This window comes from Oryctolagus cuniculus, chromosome 6 (genome assembly GCF_051225735.1).
Source record: "Oryctolagus cuniculus isolate XC-2025 breed Fujian yellow rabbit chromosome 6, ASM5122573v1, whole genome shotgun sequence".
In the NCBI taxonomy this organism is placed as follows: Eukaryota; Metazoa; Chordata; class Mammalia; order Lagomorpha; family Leporidae; genus Oryctolagus; species Oryctolagus cuniculus.
The window spans coordinates 79,938,773-79,956,338 of NC_142872.1; the positions used below are offsets into that span (position 1 = coordinate 79,938,773).

A 17,566-nucleotide genomic window follows, 5' to 3' on the forward strand; every position below is an offset into this window, starting at 1 on the left:
ACAGATGAGGGATAAGAATAATAACTACATGGAGGAAGGATAGGGATCACTGCATTAGAAAGGAAAGTATTGCACAACTATTTCAAAGAATGGATCTGCAAGCTTAACAAGTTAATCAAACAAGTTATTCAAGCTTCTTATTGGAAAATAGAAACCTGGAGTTTTTTAATGCTGTAGCTCTAGGTCCAGTGGTTAGTGGTCCTTTGTTGTTTACAGAGAGGGGGAAAGCTCTTGTAATTGAACCATCAGTGCTAAGGAACATCTAAAATAATAACTAAAACTTGTTCATAAAAAGTGAGAAATTCACCAAAAGAGAGAATTGGTTAACTTTCAGATATTTAGGGTTAATGCTGTTCCCCTTCCCCAAGTTTTTCTTCTCTTTAATCCACTCACAGTAGAAAATGCTAGATAATGGCCATGCATATATCCATAGTGGATTACTTGTCTAACTCTTACTTTTTTTTTTTTAACACAGTGTCAGACTTAAAGCCACTCATTTTTATTTAACCACATCATCATGGTGATGGCCCCCTAGCATGTGAAATCTTTGGGTCTAGCACCCATGCCTGATTGAGGCCTCACACTGAACAAACCAGGGCCGTTTCTCAGACTGAATTTCACCAGGTGCCTTTGGGGTTGCAGCTGTCTCAGGCTGCACAAGCAGCAGGGACGGGGAGGCATGGTGATGACATTGTTCAGAGATAGCCATTGATTAGATGACCCCCAGCATTGGGGGTCGGATCTGTCTGGGTTTAGAGGATTGCTTTGCTGTGACACCACCTGTAGAGCCAGGACAATGCTTAATGAAGCTTAGACCTGCAACCTTAAGCTGGACAGCACCTAAGCTAACCAGATAACCTTTGGGAAGATTCTTAACCTGACTCCCTCTGAACCTGCAAGGAAGTCACTGTAAGATTAGAAAACGTAATTACATCTGATAAAGTGATTGCTAAGACATTGTTTGAAGAGGGGACTTTATCAGCCCTATTGTGTGAAGGTTAATGGAGACCTGAATCTCCTGCCACAGGTCTTTCACCTCCCAGAGAATCAAATCTAATTCTGTCAGAATGTTTAATAAGAAGCTCAACAGCACTCTAGAGTTCCAACACTTTACTATTTATTCCCTTTGATATAAGCTGGCCACAAGACCCTAGTTTAGGCTATATGGCTCTTGATTGATTCAGACATTGCCTGGCAGCAAGTCTTCTAGTGCCCCCTCAGTACATCTCCCTCCCTTGTGTGTGATGCAGAGAGCACTGACTTCATTCCGTTCACTTCTTGTGTCTTGTTTCTCTGACTCTCTCTTCCGCTAGACCAGAAGACCCTTAAAAGAAAGGCCCTTGCTTATTTTGTATTCCCAGAGTCCAGCACAGATTTGTCTTCCATGAATCAATGCCACAGGCTTGCTGACCCGGAATAACTTGTTTGGAGGACCCTTGAGTCTTCCCACTGGTCCCTGTAGGAAAGGCAGGTAAGTGTTGTGCAGAAGAGCAAACCCATAGAATGAGCTGGGAAAGGAGAAGGGAGTGAGAGCAGAAGCAGACGAGAAAATCCCTGTGGTGGAAGGATACTACTGTTTCATGCTGGAATATCTAAACCTAACTCCTCATTTTGCAAGCTGGGAAACAGAGCTTGAATAAGGTCATGCACATGTATTATAATGTTGAAGATAAGGCAGTGATTACAGAAATAGCCTGCATATTTCAATTCTTTTGCAATTAGATTTAAAAAAGGTAATACTTTAATGAACAGAGGATTGGGTGTTTAGCTAAAGAATTGAGACAAAAAGCTGGACACCTAAAATGACAAATTAGACACCTAAAAACAGTGGACACTTTAAGATCAGGCCAGAGTTTATAGACACCTTCATCTTGTTCATCCAGAATTAGGTTTGCTCCCGTGGTGCTAACAGGAGGAATATTTACTGGGATTTGCTGTTTCCCAGTAGGTTCTCCACCTTCATAGCCTATTTCCACCTTTGCCCCAGAGCTTAGACTTAATGAGCTCCCTGCTGGGCCTGAGTAAGCTCTCAGGGTATCCCAGACAGGACACCTCACCGCCAGGGGGGAAGAAGAAATACAATTGCAGCAGATATGGAAACAGTTTTCAAGTAGCCAGCATAAAATGGTGGGGGGAGGGTAAGAAGGATTACACCTGTTATTAAAGGCTCCTAAGAGGTGTAACCGTGGACACAAGATCAAGTACCATCCTTCTATAAAGTTTTGTCAATCAACAGATGACTTACTTTTATGAGGGTACTTTAAAAAGCTCATGGAAGATGGGGCTAAAAGGTAAGTTTAATGTAGTGCAAAAAATAGTTTTTCGTACTATACATTTTCTGTGGATTTTTAAAAATCTTCCTGTGTGCATGAATTTTGGAATTTTGCACACAAATAAGCTTATTTCTAATTCCATCTTCATGAATTTTCTGAACTGTCTTAACATAAAGCTGCTTCACCTGCATTAAGTCTCTGTGTTCCATAACAGTATTTTTAGTAAGAAAAACAGGACAGTCCGGGTCCCAATTTTATGTGTGGAAGAAGAGACCCTGCAGAGAGATTGAGCAACGAGCCCAGGTCACAAAAAGACAGGTGTCAGGGCTGGGATGCTTTTTCCTCCAATTACACTTCACAGGTTCCCTGAGCAGACAGAGAACGCATTTTAGACACCAAAATTAATTCTCCCCAAAGGGACCAGCCTAAGAGACTATCCTAAGAGTCTCAAGACCCAACATGTCTTTCTGAGCAGCCCTAGCCTGGCAGGCATTGTTGTTTTCAAGCATTAGTACCAAGATCAGTCTGTTTCATGATTCTAAGACAAAAGGGCCTGGCTTTGTGATGCACTGCGCTGTGCTAAGCTGTCACCTGCAACAATGACATCCCATATGAGCACTAACTTGAGTCTCAGCTGCTCCACTTGCGATGTAGCTCTCTGCTAATGTCCCTGAGAAAGCAGTGGACGAAAGCCTAAGTGTTTGGGACCCTGCCACCCATGTGGGAGACAAAAGATGGAGTTTCAGGCTCCTGACTTGGACCTGGCCCAGCCCTGGCCATTGTGGCCATTTGGTGAGTGAACCAGTGGAGGAAAGATTCTTTCTCTCTCTCCCTCTCTCTCTCTAACTCTGCCTTTCAAATACATCAAATAAAAAGATTCAAAGACCACAGCAGGAAGACGGCGGCAAAGAACATAACCGCAAAATCATTGGTTATCATCAGTTTGTCCTTCTTGGAAGCATCTAGGTTTCATTTCTCTACTGCTTTGGAGAAACCATCAACAGGCAAAACCTCCCCTATGGAAACCATCACCTGCTCCACTTTGGAGGCAACATACAAAGATGATTTCCAAGCCATTTGCCATCATCTCAATGCCTTTTTATTAGTCGTTTCCAGTTAGCTTGTTCTCAAATCCTTGTACAGACAGTGGCCATAGAAAGACATCTCATGCCCCAGACACCTGTATGCAATAAGAGCACCTTGTTACCACATAGTTGTTGTTTTAATTGTTTTAGTCCAGAGTTTAGAATCCACTTAGTAATTACTGTCTATTCCAGGTTTTTCAGAGCAAAATAGTCTCTTGCAATTGAAGCTGGCCTTTAAATTCCTTTTAAAATTCAAAGACCAAAGCATTTTCTGATTTCTACAAAACCCCCATGTGGAGCATCCTTATAGTTCCCAAGGTGGCTTTGCATATAAGCAGCAGGCATTGTCTTGGAAATCTCAGACACAGTTTTTCCTGGGTCATCCATCTCTCTGGAAAGAAGCACCATCATCTTTATATATAATGAACATTTTAACAAGGATGAGTGTGTTCCCAAAGCAGACCCAAGAGTCTTTAAACCCTCCTTACCTGCACCCCAGCAGAGAGACAGTCCAGGCATTGAGAGCAGAGCACTCCTCAGGGGGACAGTCCTGGCGACGGAAAAAGAAGAGAGAGATCTGGAAAACTGGGATTTAACCAACTCGTCCTTGCATCTACCACAATGGGACATTGTTCAGCCTTGGCTGCATGAAACAATAGCCTTCGATAGGACCTAATACCCATGAGGGGGACAGCTTAACATCCCAGCCACTCAGGCATGCAGGGCTCCCTTCAGTTTGCTCTGACTGCACACAATGTGTGCCTTACAGATTATTGTGCCTAATGCTTTTCCTGCTCTCACTCCCCTACCTCTTTACTTCCAGTTGGTCTTGGGGGTTCCTTATCCTCTCAGAATATTGAATGAATTGTCAGGGGACTCCACTGTTGAAATTCATTGCACTGCTTATCCTGGATGTTTTAAAATGAAATGCACCATTACATGTATGGATTGTAAGTGCAAATCAGTTTGAATGATTTGTATCCTATTGTCTCCAAGTGGGTCATCAGCTCCCAGGCCAAATTGCTATCGGCTGAAGAAATCTGCTGTGTGCTAACAAAGGGTCTGGCTCATTTTTAGAGTGGAATGCATTATAAATACAAAGCATGAGAATCCTCATAATGTTTCCCAAGGATATAATCTCCTGAAGAGAAAAATTAAAGGTATAATTATCCTCATAAAAAAGCTTGCTGTAGCATCAGCTTGAATCTGATATTAATACTCAATGTCACAAAAGTTTTTACAGGGTGATCCATTATGGAGCTATTTTATGGGATAGCCTGAGAACTTTGCTGGTAAGTAAATAATGTTGCATGAAAAAGTAGAATAGAAATAGTTCATTCCTTAACAGTAACTCTGAAAACTCATGTTTGCATGTGGACCAAGATTGCAAAGGTAATAACTAGAAGTAAAAACATTGTAATAAGAGAATTGTGGCTCCCTAAAATCTTGTTTTAACATCTTAAATCATTTAATCATTTTTAATTAATTATTATTCCAATAATAAGAGGACAGTTGCTGTGGGAATGACAGTGTGTTCAATGGATCTGGAATATAGTGAATGCAGTGAATATCAGGGCCCATTTTTTTTTTTTTACTCTTGCAAGTTATATTCACCTGTGGCGAGTGTTCAGCGACTGCTAGGGCTAAGGTTTATATTCTGACTTGGAAGTTGTCTCTGGGGACTTCTTGAATGTACAGGGAGAGGTTCTGCAACTATGGGTCACCTTTGCTTCTCCCTAAGAACTTGTATAAAGAAGGGAGGAGGATATTAGCAGGTGGCAGTCCCTACCAGATAATGCCTAACAAGCCTGATTGTCCATCCAGTATTAGATGTTTATTATAGAGAAGGGCCAACAAGGATTCGGTGCTAATTAAAATGCCCATGGTTACACAGGGAGTAAACAGATAGGGCCTGAGTCTGAGCCCAGGTGTAGACTGCAAATCTTTATTCTTCCCACCACACCCATGCCACCCAGGGTGTGTCTCTGTGGAGCACAGCTTCCTGCTTCCCAGGTGAAATCTAACTTCCTTAGAGAGGAATCTTGGACTAGTAGAAGCAAAGAGAGCAGCGCTTACATGTTCCTAAGCACTTGATGCTCACTTGTGTGTTCTCATTTAATCATCTCAATTGAGTGACCCATATTTTTAGAGTGGACTCTAGAGCGTATAGAAGTTACCAAACCTGTGCTGGGCCACACTATCTGTAAGAAGCAGAGCCAAGATTTGAATGTTTGGCCTCAGAATGCCACCAGTGATCAAAACTACCTGTCAAGAACATTTCCTACATTCCTAATATCTAAGGCAAATCAGAGGAGAAATGTGTCATCAAGAAACATCAACAAATAAAAAGATTTCCTTAGATTCTTTAGGTATCGTTCACCAAAGAATGTATTGAAGAGTAGATTCTCCAAGGAGGGGGCCAAAACTTATCAGGGAGATAAGCTCCTGTGGCTTTCCTTTTGATATAAGCTTCCCCACTCCCAACTCAATGACTGCTTGAAATGCAAGGTTAACCCTCCCCTCAACTCTTCCCTGAGAAAAAAAACAGATTCCTCTCTTTCTACCTTCTGGTAAATCTTCCTCAATTCAGAGTGGCTTGTTTTACCTTCAGATGAAAAGAACTAGAGATCTGTAGCAGAAGCATTCAAGCCTTTTTGCCTCTGACTCACAATTAGAATACATACATCCTGAATACGATCCAGGATAGAAATGCATGTGTATACACACGCAGTTGAAACTAAAGTTATCTAAAATGGATGATTTATCCTTGTCCACTTCAGTGTGTTTTTATTTTTTATAACAAATCTAATTGTAATCGTCTAAATTGATTGTAGTGTCTATGGATTGAAAAACACTAGTTAGGAACCCTAACTTCAGGTTTTCACAGTCCAGTTAAAACTATGGCCTCAAACACGTGTCTCTAGAACTGTCCTCTCCACTGTCATGTAACTGGCTGCTTTTCTGGAGGGTTAAGAAGGATTTGCGATGCAGACGTTCTACCCCAGTGTACATTTCTGCAATCAACTCTGACAGCTTCGCAGGGTTGGCCCAAAGCCTTCTCTAGTATGCACAGCATACAGCTCCCCCCAGCACTCTTGAAGAATAGAAACTTTCTATGAGTTTGCTGAATAAAGTGAACAAATATACTGATAGAGTTCTCCGTTATTTGAAGGTGCAAATTGGTAGCTTTGGGATCTGCATGGGAGGAAGGCCTACACTTCCGGGAATGGAAAGTTCCTACCTGTACTTCCAGGGAAGAAAAGTCCTTGTCAAGGTCCCTGTGGGTGCCTAAAGGTTAACCAATGAGGATCAGACCCGCCTCAACCTTTAACCCCCATGCCCTTAATCTGTAAAAGGAGCTCTCCCGATCTCTGACACACGACTTCCCCGGCCCCTGCTCTGTTGGGGCCATGGAACCTCGCCCGGGAGCAGAACCCCAATAAAAGCCTGTGAATTAATTGATTCGTCTGCCTGAGAAGATTTGTTATGCGCCGGACACCTTGCACAAATCTCATGTTCAAGGAAATGGAGGAACAGAGCCCAGATTCGTTATGAGCTGTGACACTTGCCAGGCTTGGACCTACTGTGAGGAAGAAGGTGGGACCAGGAAGTGCTCATCATATCAGCTAGAGCTGCACACCCCACAAGGGAATAGGTGCCCTCATCCCCTGTCACTAGAATGTGTGTTTGTAAAGGAAAGCTTTCTTTGCTGTGTGGATGCATTTAGTTTGTTAAAGAACAAGATGCTTTGTTATCCATGTGGTGATGAAAGCACGAATGTTCTGGAAAATTATCTTGTCAGAGTTCACTACTCAAGCCATAAGCATAAGGAAGGAAATGCTGGAGAGTTTGAAGCTGTATGTTCCTGAACATGGCTTTATCCCAAAGCTGTATGTTTCAGATCAGAAAGCCAAAGTTAAAGGCGGAAGCTCTTCAATGTTCTTTCTTGGTAGATTTGGGATCTTTCACTACTTGTGTTATCTATACTCCCTGGTTTTTCTACCTCTCCTGATACTACACTTTAAATATAAAGTTTACTTATTTGTTTATGTAAGTGGGAGAGAGAAAATGGGAGACAGGCAGATAGAGCGAGCTCCCATCTGTTGATTGATGTCCTAATTGCCTGCAATAGTTGGGACAGAACTGAGGTTCACATGGGTGACAGGAACCTAACCACTTGAGCTCTCAGCACTGCCTCCCAGGGACTTGCATTATCAGGAAGCTAAAGTCAGAAGCCAGAGTCAGAAACTGGACCCAGGTGCTCTGTTGTGGGACATGGACATCTTAACTGGCGCCTTAACCCGTAGGCCAAATGCTTGCTGGTGATCCTATACTTTATCCACTTAATGACACACATTGTCATACAGTGGGTCCCAACTTCTGTTGAGGATATGTGGTTCTAGCTATTTTTGAGAAAGGAAGAAAAAAAGGGAGTATGATTTGGGTAAGAGAACATGTCAAATGTCAAATCTTCTGTGAAATACAGAAGGGGGACTTGCCAACCTTCTACCTGGCAAGCTGCATTGATCATTGTTGTGTCTATGCTATCACTGGGCGGTGTTCAGTGCTTTATGTAGCCCACTATATGATTTTTTTTTTTTGACAGGCAGAGTGGACAGTGAGAGAGAGAGAGAGAGAAAGGTCTTCCTTTTTGCCGTTGGTTCACCCTCCAATGGCCTCCGCGGCCAGTGTGCTGCGGCCGGCGCACCACGCTGATCCAATGGCAGGAGCCAGGTACTTCTCCTGGTCTCCCATGGAGTGCAGGGCCCAAGTACTTGGGCCATCCTGGGCCACAGCAGAGAGCTGGCCTGGAAGAGGGGCAACTGGGACAGAATCCGGCGCCCTGACCGGGACTAGAACCCAGTGTGCTGGCGCCGGAAGGCGGAGGATTAGCCCAGTGAGCCACGGTGCCGGCCTCCACTATATGATTTTAAAATGGAGCCATCATAGAATAGGTACTTACAGGGCAAGAAACAAATATTTGGAATAAATATCCCAGGAAACTCAGAATGTATATACTCATTTACCCATACATCACACATACATGATTTCTATATCGACTATGCTCCAGGAAATGGAACACAAGATGAAAAATATAATAGACTTTTTTCTTTTTTTAAATATTTATTTGAGAGGAAGAGAAACACAAATTGAGACATACAGAAAGAGAGCTCCCATCCATTGATTCATTCCTCTGCCCTGGTCTCCCACATGGGTGGCAGGGGCCCATGTATCCAGCCATCCTGTACCACCTTTCTAGGAGACTTAACAGGAAGCTGAATCTGTAACAGAGCAGGAAACTCTAACCAGCAAGCTGGTCTGCAATGCCAGTATCACAGTTGGCAGCTTAAAGTGCCACAATGCCAGCACAATGACACACTTTTCTTACTGTCAGCACAGTAGATAAGCAGAGGACTTTTATATGTAATATATAATGTTGGCCATAATGGAGACAGGGACACTAACACAGTAGTATGGAATTTCACAGGTGGGTTAGAAATTCTGAGAGGGTTGTAGGAGGATTTTCAAAGAAGCAACATTAAAATGAGATCTTTGCCTAATTGCATGGAAAATCCTAAGGAATACACAAACAACTGTAGTCATTCTTCGGTATCTGAGAGGGAGAGATTCAGCATCCATTGACTTCAATCCATCAAGTCCTTTATATAAAATAGTATAGTGTGTATGTGTGTATATATATATGTATATATAATCTACAAATGTCCTATATACTTTATCTCCAGATTCCTTAAAGTACCTAATACAATGTGAATACGATATAAATAATTGTTATATTATGTTGTTTGGGGAATAATAAGAAAAAAAAGTCTGTACATATTCAGTATTGATATAACTTTTTCTAAGTTTTTTTTTCTTTTGTTTTAAAGATTTATTTTAGTTATTTGAAAGGCAGGGTGACAGAGCGAGAGGAAGAGACAAAGTGAAAGAGAGCTTCCATCCACTGGTAAGCTGTCCAAAGGACAGCAATGGTTGGGGCTGGGCCAGGCTGAAGCCAGGAGCCAGTAATTCCATCTGGTCTCCCCTGTAGGTGGTAGGGGCCCATCTTCTGCTACTTTCCAATGCACAGTAGCAGGAAATTGGATTGGAAATGGAATAGCCAAGACTTGAACTAGTGCTCCTATATGAGATGCTAGTACCACAGAGCTGGTCCCTCCAAGTATTTTCTTTCCTTTTTTCTTTAAGGAATAATTTTATTTATTTGAAAGAGTTACAGAGAGAGGTAGAGCAAGAGAGAAAGGTCTTCCATTCTGCTGGTTCACTCTCCAAATGACTGCAATGGCCAAAGCTGAGCCTATCCAAAGCCAGGAGCCAGGAGCTTATTCTGGGTCTCCCATGTGGGTGCAGGGGCCCAAGGAGTTGGACCATCTTCTATTGCTTTCCAAGCCATAGCAGAGAGCTGGATCAGAAGAGGAGCAACTAGGGCTAGAACCAGTGCCCATATGGGATGCTGGCACTGCAGACTGGGGCTTTAACCCACTGTGCCACAGCGCCCCCCCCCCCCAAGTATTTTCTATCTGTGGTTGGTTGAATACCCATATATGGAACCCATGGATAGAAAAAGCCAAATGTACTAGGAGAGTGCATAAATTCATCAGTGTTGTAGGAAAAAAAAGTCAATATAAAATTATATTTCTGTATACTAACAACAAAACAATAAAACTATGAAATTAAACTAAAATCTATAGTCCATCGTGGTAACTAAAACAGCATTGCAAGATAGAAATTAAAGAAGACATAAATGAATAGTGAGATATATTTTATTTTTGGGTTGAAATACTCAATACTACTAAGTATTCAGTTTTCCCCAAATAGATTTATAAATTCACTGAGTTAATTGAAACCCACCAGTTTTCTTTTTTAAAATTCATTTATTTGAAAGTCAGAATGGGGCTGGCATGTGGTGTAGTAGGTAAAGCTGCCGCCTGCACTGCCAGCATCCCATATAGGCACCTCTCTCTCTGCTTTTGTCTCTCTGTAACTCTACCTTTCAGGTAAATAAATAAATCTTTAAAAAAAAAAAAAAGAGTTACAGAAAGACAGGGAGAAAGAGAGAGAACTTCCATGTGCTGGTTCACTTCCCAAGTGGCCACGGTGGCCTGGCTGAAGCCAATAAGACTGAAAATACCAAAAGTTGGTAAGGATGTGGAGCAACTGAATCACTCATACGTTGCCATTAGGTATGTAAAATGGTAGAGCCACTCTGGAGAACTGCCTAGCATTTAATACACCCATGTCCTTCAAACTAATGATTGCTGAGAACTATGAAAACCTATGTTCCCAAGAGGACTTTTAGAAGAAAGTTCAAAGCAGATTCATTTATAGTGACTGCAAACCAGAAACAACTCAACTGGTCAACAAGAGAATAAGTAAACAAACTCACTTAATGACAAAATGGAATACTAGACAACAGTGAAAAACAATGATCTAGAACTATAAACACAATATGGGTAGATCTCATCAATATCAAGTGGTAAAATTGATAAGATTCGGGCTAGTGTCAAGGAAAATTCCAATTTGGGGATCTGGATAGACATTAAACAAAATGAGGAAGAGAATTAAGAAGAAAAGCTGGGAGATTCACAGGAGAGAAAAATAATCTCGGGGGAAGGTGTTTGACTCAGTGGTTAAGACAGTTGCATCCCATAGCTGAGTTTCTGGGTTCTAGTTCCAACTCTGCTCTTGATTCCAGCATTCTGCTAATGCACACCTTGAGATGATTCAAGTTGCACTTGGGTCCCTGCCACTTACATGGGAGACGTAGGTTGAGCTCCCAGTACCTAACTTTAGTCTGGCATAGCTCCTATCCTTGCAGGCATTTGAGGAGTGAACCAGTGAGGATCTCATTGTCTTTGTCTTTCTGCCTTTTAAATAGATAGATGATAGGTAGGTACAGATAAATGTATTAAAAGTACAACTTGCTAGAAAATCAAAATAAGCTCAGATTTAAGTGTGTTATATTTGATATGTCTGTGAGATATTCATGTGATGGTGCTCAAAAGGCAGCTGGAAACAGATGGACAGATACAGGAACAAAGGTCAAAGCATGACTTGGAGAGAGATCAGGGATGAAGAGAGCCAAAAGCATATCAGATGTAAGTGAAGCCAGAAACAATACACACAATCACGTGTTTAATCAAATTTGAAACATTTCATGTACTTTCTAAGAATAAATACTGATGACATTATGACATAGCTATAAATTACCAGACACTGAGATAATCATGAACAACTCATATTTATTCTTTTGTCTTAAAGACTATCCTAAAAATAGGAGATTAACCGGAAAAAAAAAAAAGGCACACTAGGCAAATAGAGATGCTCCTTGACTCAGTATGGCTTAATTCTGGATAACCCAGTTTTAACAGAAAATACTCCAAGTGGAAAATGCACTGACACCACCTAATCCACTGCATGTTCAGATTAGCAGCACCGTGCCCGGTAGAGCGTGGATTCTTCCCCTGTGACCATGGGGCTCACTGGAGGACTGCATTTGCAGCCACTGTCCAGCACTGCCAGAAAGCATAGGACCACCCACAGCACCAACCTGAGAAAAAAAATCAAGTTCAAAATTGGAAGAAGGTTGTGCTGAATGTGTATCATTTTTGCACCATTGTAAAAAATTGTTAAGTTAAATCATTGTAAGGTGGGAACTGTCTTAAATGTATAAAACAAGACTAGTGAGACAAGTTTAGCAATATAAATTTTAAGCAGATTTTGTACCAACAGTGTGAAATCAGTAGATCAAAGGCAGACTTCCTTATCAACATCATCATCATGGGAATTGTCACCATTCTAGGTAAAGTTATTTTTCAGAACTTGCCATTGTCAGAATTCAATCTCAGCTGCCTATGTGTGTTATGATTAATCTTGTAGCTACTCTAGGAGGTCGCAATCACCTTTCTTGAGAAGGAAGGCTTCTGATGCCCTGAGAGTAGAAAGGAGCTGTGCACAGAGCGGAGCGGCGCTGGCAGAGTCATGCATACCTCAGTGCCTCACAGTGCCACCAGCCTCCTCCCATGCTGATCAAAAACACAGTTGATCTAGAATACATAAAGGTCATGGATCTTCATGTGGCCAGTTACATAAATTTGGAAAATACAAAGCAAAAATGACTAGGAATATGAAGAAAATGAACGAAGTTCACATTATTGTAAAAAAAAAATCCGATTTATCATTTAATAGGCAAATTTGTCAGGCAACAAAATAATTAAGACCTGGAACACTGGTAAATATATTGAATGTGCTTGATGTGACAGAGGTCCTTGCATGGCCAGCGTTCTTGCCAGCAAGCTGAAATATGCAGGTCACAATGAACAAAGAGTACAACAAAATTAGATCTGAACAGTGAAGCAAAGTAAGAGAAAGAAGGAAAACCTGGACACTGGGAAATTTAAAAGTATTACTTCTAAATTTCTCCTGGGTTAAGGAAGAAATAAAAATGTGCAATTTAAATAATTTACAAATGAATAACAATGAATGTTTACATATTAAAACCCAGGTGAGAGAGATTTTAGAGACATTTTTTTTTATTCTCAATTTCAATTGGTGGAAAACAATGACCATTTTAAATAAGCAAACAAATAACGGGACAAAAATGGGAAAAAAAAAAAGCAGTGGAAATGGAGGGAATTGCTAACTCTATAAGCAGAAATTAATGAATAGAAAAGGAAAAAGGTAGTTGACCAATATAAGTTTCAAAAGTATAGTAAATATTTGGCAAATTGGATCAAGAAAAGTGAGAAGTCAGTAGAAAATAGCAGTAGAATGAGAAAGGGAACATGAATACAGATAATGAAGAAATTATAAATTATTTTAAATACCAAGTGTGTTGTGTTGAAGAGGGTACCCCAAATTTGTTTATATCTAGAATGTATGAATGTACCTTATTTTGGAAATAGGTTCTTTGTAGATATAATCAACTTAAAAATGAGATCTGGATTAGAGTAGCCATAAATCCAACATGAATAACATCCCTAAAAGAAAAGAGAAATGGGGCAGGCATTTTGGTGTGGTGGGTTAAGTTGTTGTTGGGATGTCCTTTATCCTATATTAGAGCACCTGGGATTGAGTGCTTGATTGCTTCCAATCCAGCCTCCTGATAATACATCTGAAAGGCAGAACTCAGGTGCCTGCCACCCCAGTGAGAGACCCAGACGGAATACCTGGCTCCTGGCTCCTGGCTCAGCCTGGCCCAGTCTCAGTTGTTGTGGGTGTTTGGTGAATGATCCAGCAGATGGAAGGTTTTTCTCATTGTATGTTCCACTCTCACTGTCATTCTGCTTATTTAAATACATAAAACTTTAAACAAAAGAGACAGTTGAAAACACACACAATCAACAGAAATGAGATTAACACCAGCATTAGCAGAAAGCACAGAGACCAGAGGAACATGGAAATCCAAGAAGTACCTTGACTTTAAAGTATTGGCCTCCAGAATCACGAGGAAATAAATTTCTGCTATTTGAAGCCACCCAGTGTGGTATTTTGTTATGGCAGTCCTAGGAAATGAATCTTCCATGTAAAATCTTATGTTACTAAATTGAAAATCTAGATAAACTTTGTAATCACCTGGGAAAACTGACTCACAGAAAGGTAAAAAGGTTGAAATAAAAAGGTTGATCAGAGTTGGCAAATTCAAAAGGCCTCCATAGCCTTGGCAACTCATGACAAGAGCCTAGGGTGATTACTGACGCCGTAAACAAGAGTGTCAATTTAAGTCAACAGGAGTCACTGTGCACTTACTCCTCATGTAGGATCTCTGTCCTTAATGTGCTGTACATTGTGATTTAATGCTATAACTAGTACTCAAACAGTATTTTACACTTTGTGTTTCTATGTGGGTGCAAACTGTTGAAATCTTTACTTAATATGTGTAAACTGATCTTCTGTATATAAAGATAATTGAAAATGAATCTTGATGTGAATGGAAGGGCAGAGGGAGCAGGAGAGGGGAGGGTTGCAGGTCGGGGGGAAGTTATGGGGGGGGGAGCCATTCTAATCCATAAGCTGTACTTTGGAAATTTATATTCATTAAATAGAAGTTAAAAAAAAAAAAGGTTGATCAAAGAAGGAACAATGTACGCAATGTTATAGATTGACCACAGACACTACCTAGCCTTTGGCAAGGAGGATTGATTCCTATGTTAGATACAGTATTTTGGCACATGGAAAAATGAGATGCCTTAAAACTCTTTCTACAATGTCAACATATCTTGCTAATAAAAGCAGAGTGGGAGGATACACAGAAGTGCAACTAAGGAATATTTTATTTGTCACGTGGGTAGTAAAGATCTATGCAAAATAATAGTAAATCTAGTTAAAGAATGGATGAAGAGAATATGGGGCATAGCATGAGTGTGTGAGGTTGAAGCAACATGAAGAAATTTGATTATGGAGTTGTAGGAAAATAATCTATGATTATTTCAATAGATTTTTCTAAAAAAGCATTTGATAAAGTTCAACATGCATTTCTTTCTTTTTTTTTTTTTAAAGATTTATTTATTTGGAAGAGTGACAGGGAGAGGGAGAGAGAAAGAGAGGTACCATTGGTTTACTCCCCAAATGCCCACAATAGTCAGGGCTGGGCCAGAATGCAGTCACGAGCATGGAACTCTGGCCAGGTCTCCTGTAAGGGTGGCAGAGACCCAAGTACTTGGGCCACAGTCAACTCCTTCCCAAGAACATTATCAGGAATCTAGACTGGACTTCTGCCACACCCATGGGACACTGGATGAAGTTCTGGGTTCCTGGCTTTGGCTTGGTGCAATCCCAGCCGTTGCGACCATTTGGACATTTGGAGAGTAAACCAAAAGATACCTGCCCCCTCCACACTCTGTCCCTCTCTGTAATTCTGCCTTTCAAATACATAAATAAATCTTTTTTAAAAACATTACCAATTCATAAAATGCTTAAAAATAAAGTTTAAAAAGTGTACAAGAGTTCCCTTTGTCCACATCCTTTCCAGCATTTGTTATTTTTTTTTTTTTGATAGCAATGAGATGAGACTTCATTGTGGTTTTAATTTGCTTTTCCCTGGTGGGTAGTGATCTTGAGTATTTTTTCGTATATTTGTTGGCCAGTTGCATTTCTTCTCTTGAGAAATGTCTTTTGTCAGCGCCGCGGCTCATTAGGCTAATCCTCCGCCTTGCGGTGCCGGCACACCGGGTTCTAGTCCCGGTTGGGGCGCCGGATTCTGTCCCGGTTGCCCCTCTTCCAGGCCAGCTCTCTGCTGTGGCCCGGGAAGGCAGTGGAGGATGGCCCAAGTGCTTGGGCCCTGCACCCACATGGGAGACCAGGAGAAGCACCTGGCTCCTGGCTTCGGATCAGCACGATGCGCCGGCTGCAGCATGCCGGCTGCGGTGGCCATTGGAGGGTGAACCAACGGCAAAGGAAGACCTTTCTCTCTGTCTCTCTCTCTCACTGTCCACTCTTCCTGTCCAAAAAAAAAAAAAAAAAAAAAAAAGAGAGAGAGAGAGAGAGAGAAATGTCTTTTAAGATCCTTTGCCCATTTCTTAACTGGTTGTTTGCTTTTTTATTGCTGAATTTCTTTGAGTTCCTTGTGCATTCTGAATATTAGCCTTTGATCAGATGAATAGTTTGCAAGTATTTTCTCCCATTCTTTAGGCTGTCTCTTCACTCTGTTGATTGTTTCCTTTGCTGTGGGGAAACTTCTAGTGTTGTGTTAAGTGAAATGAGCCAAATACCTCATCCACTCTCATATGTGAAATTAAAAAAAAAAAAAAAAGTTAAGCTGACCTTAAAATAGTGATTACCAGAGCTGGAAAAGATAGCTGTGGAGTGAGGTTGGGTAATGGGCACCAAACACGGGCGGATGGAGGGTAACAGGTGTCAGTGTTCTGCAGCACAGTGGGGGGACTAGAGGTCACAATGATGCATCATGTTCTGTAGGAGGAACTGGAAGAGAGGAGCTGGTAGACTCTAAATTTAGCTAAGAAAAGATCAGGAAATGGAAAGGCTAATTGCCTGATTTTATTTATTTATTTGTATGTATATGTGTTGAAATATTATACTCTACCACATAAAAATGTGCAAGCATTGCATCTTAACCCCAAAAGTAAAAAAAAAAAAAATTTTAATGGAAGAGAGAAAACTCCCATCTTCTGGTTTACTCTCTGAATGCCTGCAAAATCAGGGCCTAAGCCAGGCAGAAGCCGGGAACCAGGAACCGAAGCCAGGTCTCCCACATGAGTGGCAGGGACCCAAATATGTGAGCCATCACTTACTGCCTTCAATGATGTGTATTATCAAGAAGCTGGTATCAGGAATGGAGCCATAACTTGAACCCAAGCATTTTGACATGGGATTCAGGCATCCCTGCAGTGCCTTAACTGCTAGGCCAGATTCCTGTCACCTGAAAAGAAAATTTGAAGAATGGATGGAAATGCACTGAAGCTATAATTTCCACAGCTCTCATCCTGTTGTCTCTTTGTGGGGAAAGAACACAGCATATTTGAAATTACATTTTTTTTTCTTTTCTGGAAACAGTAGCTGTCATTCATTAAATACTATGATTCCTGTGCTCTAATTTTATTTCAATTAAATACTCACAAGACTCAGTTCTCTCATTGTCAAATGGCATAACAAAACTACCTTGAAGAATATGAGATTTTAAAAGGGCAAATGCATTAAAACAACAATTCTTCATTTTTAAAAACTCAGAATTACAAGAAAATGTGTGATTTAACAAATAGGTTTCTTTGAAAGGTAGAGAGACAGAGAAAGAACTTCCCACTGGTTCATTCCTCAAGTACCAGCAACAGCTGAGGAAGGGACAGGCTGAAGTTGGGAGCTGGGAACGATATCCGGGTCCCCTACATGGGTGCTAGGGACCCAAGTCCCTGAGTCATCACTTCTGCCTGTGGGATATTTGTGTTTGTTTTTTTGGGAGAAAGAAACTGGAATCCAGGGTTACTAAAAGTTACAGAATACTTTGTTTAAAAGGCAATGATACTAAGTTTAGTTGTTATCTTTTGTTAATATTCAAATGGACTTGTTAAGTATTTATATATGGTGATGCTTCCTTCATCTAGAGATAATCTGGCTGTATCATCCAAAACAAACACAATTAAGAAACTTGGAATGATGTTTTTTTTTTTTTTTGACAGGCAGAGTGGACAGTGAGAGAGAGAGACAGAGAGAGAAAGGTCTTCCTTTGCCGCTGGTTCA

The 17,566-nt window shown here is 40.9% G+C and overlaps 1 long non-coding RNA gene across 1 annotated transcript in view; it reads left to right on the forward strand.

Moving 5' to 3' along the window:
* Positions 1-4,651, forward strand: part of LOC149126198 (uncharacterized) — a 49,732-nt gene extending 45,081 nt beyond the window's left edge. The window contains exons 2-3 of the long non-coding RNA XR_016235647.1: positions 1,362-1,471; positions 4,593-4,651. This is a non-coding gene — a long non-coding RNA (uncharacterized LOC149126198). The remainder of the gene's footprint in view (positions 1-1,361; positions 1,472-4,592) is intronic.
* Positions 4,652-17,566: the final 12,915 nt, after the last annotated feature.